Source organism: Chinchilla lanigera, unplaced genomic scaffold (assembly GCF_000276665.1).
Source record: "Chinchilla lanigera isolate Chin_1 unplaced genomic scaffold, ChiLan1.0 scaffold00026, whole genome shotgun sequence".
Taxonomy (NCBI): Eukaryota; Metazoa; Chordata; class Mammalia; order Rodentia; family Chinchillidae; genus Chinchilla; species Chinchilla lanigera.
This window is the reverse complement of record NW_004955427.1, coordinates 343,232-350,557: the sequence shown is the minus strand read 5'-3', so window position 1 is coordinate 350,557 and position 7,326 is coordinate 343,232. Positions and strand designations below refer to the sequence as shown.

Genomic DNA, 7,326 nt, shown 5'->3' with positions numbered 1-7,326 from the left:
TTTCCTACTTTTTACCTGTTTAATTGCTTGCTCTGCTTGAGGGTTCCTTTCTGTTGTTCTTAAAATTGCAGTCACTTTTTTCTGTGTGTGGAATATCTTTTAGTACTCTTTGCAATGATGGTTTGGCACTTATGAAGTTCTTCAGTTGTTCTTTGTCGTGGAAATATTTTATTTCTCCATTGAATTTGAAGGATAGTTTGGCAGTGTACATCAGTCTCTGTTGGAAGCTGTTTTCTCTCTGGACCTGTAATACTTCATTCCAAGCTCTTCTCGATCAAATGGTTTGTGTTGAGAAGTCTGCCGTGATTCTGATGGACTTTCCTTTATAGATAATGTTTCTTTTCTCTAGCAGCTTTTAATATTCTGTTCATTTGCTGGAGATCTGGGGTCTTGACTGTTATATGTCTGGCTGTAGTTTTATTTTGGTTATGGCTAGTTGGAGTTCTATATGACTCATTTACTTGTATATCAGGTTCTGTTTCCATGCTTGGGAAATTTTCTGCTATTATTTCTGCAAATATTCTTTTTATGTCATTTGTGTTGCCTCCTTCCATTTCACTGAGTCCTATTAGTCATACATTATTCCTCTTTGCCTCATCTTGCAGCTGTTGAATTGATTTTTCCTGGTTCCTTGTTGATTCTAAGAGATCCTTTCTTTCACAATCGCTAGCTGGCATGCTGTCTACAAGATCTGAAATTCTATCTTCAGCTTCATTCAAGCAGTTTTTGCAGCTTTCGATGGAATCTTTGATATCCTGGATGTCTCTTTGAATCTGGTTTATGCATTCTAATTCATTCCTATATTTTTCATTTAATGTTTCCATCCGTTGCCTATGTTCATCTATTTTTTATATGTTTTTTCTTTAGATATGCTGAGCAGTTCTTTCATTATTATTGTCATTTTTTTATTTTTTATTTTTATTTTTTTTGCCTGAGAGATTATTTCTGATCTGATCTCTTTTATGGCCTGATGGAGTTGTTTCTTCCCTTCCATTGCAATCATTTCAGCAATTTCAGGTGTGTGTTTACATTCTCCCATGTCAATGTCTCCTGGACTTTTTTTGAGTGGGGTGGAGTTCTGAGATTGTGTTTTAGTTGTCTGTCTTGTCATGTTTGATATTGGATGCAGAATGCTCAGTCTCCCTCTTTCCTGGCAGCTCAGCAGATGTCACTAGTGTCCCTAGTTTTCCTGGTGGTCATGCTTGCCCCTCAGTGTCTGCTGAGATGCATTACTTAGTCTGGTGTTTTCCAGCAGATGGTGAAGTGTATCTAGTTCTCCCAGGTCTCAGATTCAAACCGTGATGTCAACTGATGGCAGACTGTCTGATCCAGCATCCCCTCACAGCTCAGGGCATGTGTATGACCCAGAATCTGGTTGCACTGATGGCATAATCCAAGACAAGTGGTCCTGCGTCCCCAGGCAGTTCAGGGTACAGGCAAAACCCAGACACAAACTGCAGGGTCAACAGTTTGTGAACCACCTGATTCTGTGTCTCCAGGCAGCTCAGGATACACACAGGAGCTAGAGGTGGGCTACACTGGCAGGGATCACAGACCACCTGTGTCTGTGACCTCCAGGAGGGCGGGGTGCAAGTAAAGCCCAGACCCAAACTGCAGTGCCAGCATCTCGTGGAGCACCTGCTCTAGTACCTCAGTCAGCACAAGGCACGTGCAGGGAAGGCCCACACACAAACCCCGGTGATAGCAGGTCGCGGGCCTTCTGAGTGAGGATCTCCTGTCTGCACCAGGCACGTGGAGGGTGGGGACTTCCAAAGAAAAGTATTGTTTTTGTTGTCTAACCACTATTAAAATAAGTGACAAAGGATTATGGCAATATTAAGTGACAAGATATGTCATGTATAGGTGCAAATTCCCTATGATGAATATGATGATTATATATACCTAAAATGTACCAATAAATGTAATTAATTAAAAAATTAAGTGACAGTATTAATTGTTGAAATGGTCCCAATTGGAAGTTTGGGCCAGGAAATTTTCTAAAGAACATGAGTTGATGAAGTAATCACTAAATGTATATTTGCCTTTCCAAGGAGCTGTGTAACATGCACACACAACCTTGGGACCACAGGAACAAAGTAAGTTATAATAACCCCCTTCATGAGTATCTACCGTATATGTGTCACAAAGCATGATGGACACATTATGTACAAGTTATGCATCACATACTAATGGTTTAGTCAACAATGGACTACATATACCATAAGATTATAATGGAGCTGAAAAAGTACTCCTGGCTAGTGATATTGTTTGCAGCCCTTGGAACATTATAGCACAGTACATCATCAATGAATTTATGATGATGTTGGTATAAACAAACCTACCGCAGTGTCAGTCAAATAAAAATGTAGCTCATACAATTATGTATATAATAGTACTTGCAAATAAATGACTATGTTACTGGTTTATATAGTTACTGTGCTATCTATATATTTGATCACTATTTTAAAATGTACTTATACAACAACAATTAACTATGGAACAGCCTCAAGCAGGTCTTTTAGGAGATTTTCCAGAAGAAAGCAGTGTTATGATAGGAGAGTGCAGGTCATGATGTTTTTGCCCCAGAGCACCTACTGTGGAACAAGATATGGAAGTGAAGAACCGTGATGATCATGATCCTGCCCCCAGGAAGGTCTAGGGTAATATGTGTGTTTGTGTCTAGCTTTTTAAGTTTAAAAAGTAACAAATAAGTAAATTTTAAAAATAGGAAGATACAGATTTCAATTTAAAGAGAATGTAATGTTATGAAAGTGTAAATGATCCAGATTATGTTTAGATAATTGTAAATGGAATGTTGACTTTACCAGTTAAAGCAAACTGCAAAGATTAGAGTTTAGCTCACACATGAAACTTTTGTAGCTGTTTAGGTTTTGTGTGCTTTGATTTAATTAAGAAATACTAGAGTTAGGTAGAATTTTTTTCTTATTATTAAACCTTTCAAATAAAACATTTAAGGATTAATGTGCCACTTTCTATATGTTTATGTGTACATATAAATGTACAAATGATTTTACCAAGATAGTAAATAAAAACTGCACTTTGTCTATATTTTTGTCCAAAGAAAATTAAAACCCTTTATCTACTCACTTCACTCCCAATATAGATGAACAAATAAATTATATTATTCTTTGCATATGGATTTGTGTTGCATACTTTTTGAAATTTAGAACATTAAAGTCAAAAGTTCTTCATTTGAGCCTCTACTTCAAAAAGTGATCTTACATAATCATTTGGCTTGACTAATCCCAATTTCTTCATTTATAAATTACAGTTTGTAGCATGTGTTTGATACAATCATGCACTATCTAATATCTATTCTGTTCACAGTAAGAGCAGCAGCATTAGGTAATGTGTAAATATAACATTGTCTCCTTGGTGTGAGAAACTCAAAGAGTAAATAAGGGCCAAAATGTACAAAAGATATTGTGAAATAGGAGGAAATTGTTTAAAAGGAAAGAGGAATTGGGGGTGGGGAGGAAGGAAGGGAAAAGAAAAAAATTATAAAAGAAGGATAAAATGGAAACAAAGTTTTGTAAGTGAGGAGGAGGGGAGAAGTTGAAGGGAGGGGAGGGTATTGAGAAGAAAAAGGAATCAGGATAGATCATACACAGATACAAATTCTCTATGGTGAATATGATCATTATGTATATCTAAATTGTACCAATAAACAATTAAAAAATTAAAAAATGAAAAAAGCATTATATAATTAGAAGTTCTTTGTTTTTATTTAACATAAAATAATTTTAATTCCTAAAGCAAAGAAGTCATTAGTTAAAAGGATTTCCCTGCCCTACCCCCATAAGATACTTTGGCTAATCCTGAAAATGATACATTTAATTATACCACCTTCATAAGAAAGATCTGTGTGAGATACAAAGCCTGTAGGGTGAAGAGATATTAGCACAGAACCTTCTCTGAAATGCTGTGCCTTATGACAGTGGTGTAGTGCAAGAGATACATGAAATAGCAGCTTTTCAGAGGCCTGAGCATGTGCACCCTAGCAGTGGAATGTGGCTAGCTGCATAGCCTCCAGGGTCTCTTCTTCCTCTTCACCCTCAGAGGTACCCATTACTACTGGAGGTTCAGGCTCAGAAAAGGCATTGGTCACTTTAGTGGATGCTTTGCCGATGGCCCATTGTACATTCAAACAGGATTTGTTTTGTTTTGTTTTTGTTTTTGTTTTTGTTTTTGAGACAAGGGCTTGCTATGTAGCTCAGGCTGGCCTGGAACTCATGGCAATTCTCCTGCCTCAGCCTGCTGAGCACTGGGGTTGCAGGCATGTACCACTCAAACAGGATTTTGTCAATTTCCATTCTGGCTTCTTCCATTTTCTTGTTGTTTCTTTATGTTGTTTTTCTAATCCCATCTCTTTGCCATCTCTTTGAACAGCACCCACATGTTGGCCTGGATTTCTGGTATCTTCACAGGACTGCATGGCCTTCATCACTCTGCTGTTCTGCAGAGAACTGGCCACTTGCAAGACCACAACTGGCTCTTCATCCCTATGAGCATGGAGTTCATATGCACTTCAGATGCACTGAGCTTCCTCACAGCCTTTGTTAATCTGATCATCTCCTTGGCCACAACTGCACAGTCATCCTTCTGGCCTTTCTTGGCAGCATCTTTTACAGATTGTTTCACTTTCTGGTCTACTTTTTGGATAGCTCTTACTTGCCTGTCAACAACTCTGATTTCTTTTTTATCTTCATTGACCATAAACTGACAGGCTCTTTGGGCAGTTTCGCCCGGATTTTTCCAAACAGCCCCCTGCAAACTAAACTCTCTTGGTCCTTTCACTCTCAGTTCCCTATGCTCAGGCAGGTCTTGGGCAGCTACCTGGACAAAGGTGCCTGACACTTACCTTCCTTCTTTTTTTCCTCTTTCTTCTTTAATCTTCTACCCAGATAGTTTCTTTATTTGAGTGCTGCACCTGTCTTCTCTTGCAAACAAGCAAAAGAAATGTTTAGTTCCTAAATCAGAGCCTCAGAAGTTTTAGTAGGTGTCTAGAAGTTGCCCTGAGTGTGTATATTTCAACTAGAAGAAGATATTAGCTCTGTAAATACCACTAACAGGCAAATTTCATTATATTTTCTACTTTATCCTCTACAGGACTTCTTAGGAAAACCAAGAGCTTACCAGTCTCCAGGAAACATAACACACAATGTCTTTATTAGTCATTAAGGCTTAGGCTAACCAACCATCCCAGTTTGATAAAGACTAAAGGAGTTCTCAGGATGTAAAACTTTTAATGGTAAAAGTGGGACTGTCCACTAAAATTGTGAAATCTAGAAAAGGTCCTTACATGAGCATCTTCATGTATAACTTAGTGTATAACTCTTTGAACCATAAGGTCTACTCTGTGTATAAAGCAAGCTATTTACAGAAGCCCAGACCAGATATCCATTAGTAATAAAATGAAAGTATAAAAAGATGGAATTGTGCTTTAATGTTTGTACCTTCCCCCACCCCTCCAGTGCTAGAGGTAGAATCTAGGGCCTCATGCATGCTAGGCTGGTGTTCTACCACTGAGAAATAACCCCAGCTGTACTTTTTGAATATATTAAAGTTAATTTTTTTATTAACCCCAGCTCTAGCTCTTTTAAGTTTTTTTTTTCTTTTCCACAAGTATCCATACCCACACTACTTCAGCAACTTTTATTGCTAAAAATTTCCAAAATTCTCTTAAATGTTTGCTTGGAAGATTTTAGCCTCCGTCCTTTCCTTTTCCTTAATTCTCTTGTCCCACCTTCATTTCCTCCTTTCAGCATACAGACCTGGAAATGACTTGGGAGTGACAGAGAAGACAACCTTTGAGTCAGTGGATGTGTGCCAAGGAGAGAGAGTGAGTCATCAGAACCATAAGTCCTTTGTGGAGGAAGGAAAATTCCAGGATCATTTTCATGTAATATCACCTGTGTATTAGTTTATGAACTTTTTTTCAGGCAAAAATAGCTGGAAGGAAGCAGAGGAACAAGAAAATCATAATGGGTGAGATGTGAGGATAGAAAAACAGAAGATCTATCCAGGTAGGATACTGCTCAGAGAGCTGTAAGGAGGATACAAGGCTAGTGCTCAGTATTAGTTTCTGAGTACTGGGCAAGGGCATAAAAGAGAATACAGTTTGCTATTTCATAGCACTAGACTGAGCAAATATTGTTCCTCTTACTAATACCCTTCTCTTCGGCTCACAGCCCCGCCCCAACACTGAACTTTTCTACATCTAGCTATAGTTTGGCTGTCTTTTCCTTCAGTGTTTGAATAACCCTCATCATTTATATTTTGAATACCATGAAATTGGAATTATTTCTTCCATTTAAGACAAATGATTGAAGCATCTGAAAGACAAGAAAGGAAGGAATTGACTGCAGGTGGGGAGATCTATTTCTATTTATGGGATTCTAACTTTTCACAATGACTGAAGATAGGGTCATGTTTCCAGTTAGTGACTCAGCTCTTCCATTTAGAGTACAGACCATTGTTAATGAACAGAGCAGGATGCAGCTTTTCATCTCATTACTTCTGATTCTATAAGGAATGTTTATATTTGTTGAACTCCTGTGTAGACTGCATATGTTTGTATGTGTTTCATCCTCACATTTATTATAGAAATTTTTCTGTTACCTTCAGAACCATAATTTCCTGAACAATACTACAAAAAAAATGTTCTGAAAATAATTTTCCTTTTGAATTTGTGTTACTTTTCTATTGCTATTGGAATAAATTGTCACCAACATAATGACCAAAACAACACAAATGTATCCTCTTACGGTTGTGGAGGTCAGAAGTCTGAGCTGAAATCATCAGAGTGTGAGCAGGACTGCACTGTTCGTGGGGCTGTTTGTTTCCTTGCCTTTTCCAGCTTCTGGAGGCCCAATGCATTCCTTAGCACACGGTCCTTTTCCTCATCTTCAAGTCAGCGGTACTGCACCTTCAAATCTGTTTGATTCTGCCTCCTCCCTTCTTCGGCATTTAACGGGCCCTGTGAACACGCAGGGCCCTGGGAAATCCAGGAAAATCTATTTATCGTAAAGCCGGCTGACAGGCTACCTTAACTGCAGCTGCAGCTTTCAACTGTGCTCCTCGCTTGCCGCTCACAGTATGGCCACGTGGACTGCGAATTCAAACGTGGGCATCTCTGTGGGAGCATCCCTCACATACCAGAGGGCCCAGCTTCAGGCGGAGGGAACCCGGCAGCCCTCAGCACTCGCGTCTCCAAGCTTTACCTTACCAGAAGCTCAGCTTCCGCCGCCCCACCATGCACCGCGCTGCGCCTCAGAGGCCGGCCCCGCCCCACGCCCCGGCCCC

General features: G+C 39.2%; 2 pseudogenes; one reads left to right on the top strand and one right to left on the bottom strand.

Moving 5' to 3' along the window:
* Nucleotides 1–3,837: 3,837 nt before the first annotated feature.
* On the bottom strand, nucleotides 3,838–4,786 carry LOC102012983 (annotated as a pseudogene).
* Nucleotides 4,787–7,119: 2,333 nt separating this feature from the next.
* The window catches only part of LOC102012670, a 2,023-nt pseudogene continuing 1,816 nt past the window's right edge, over nucleotides 7,120–7,326 (top strand).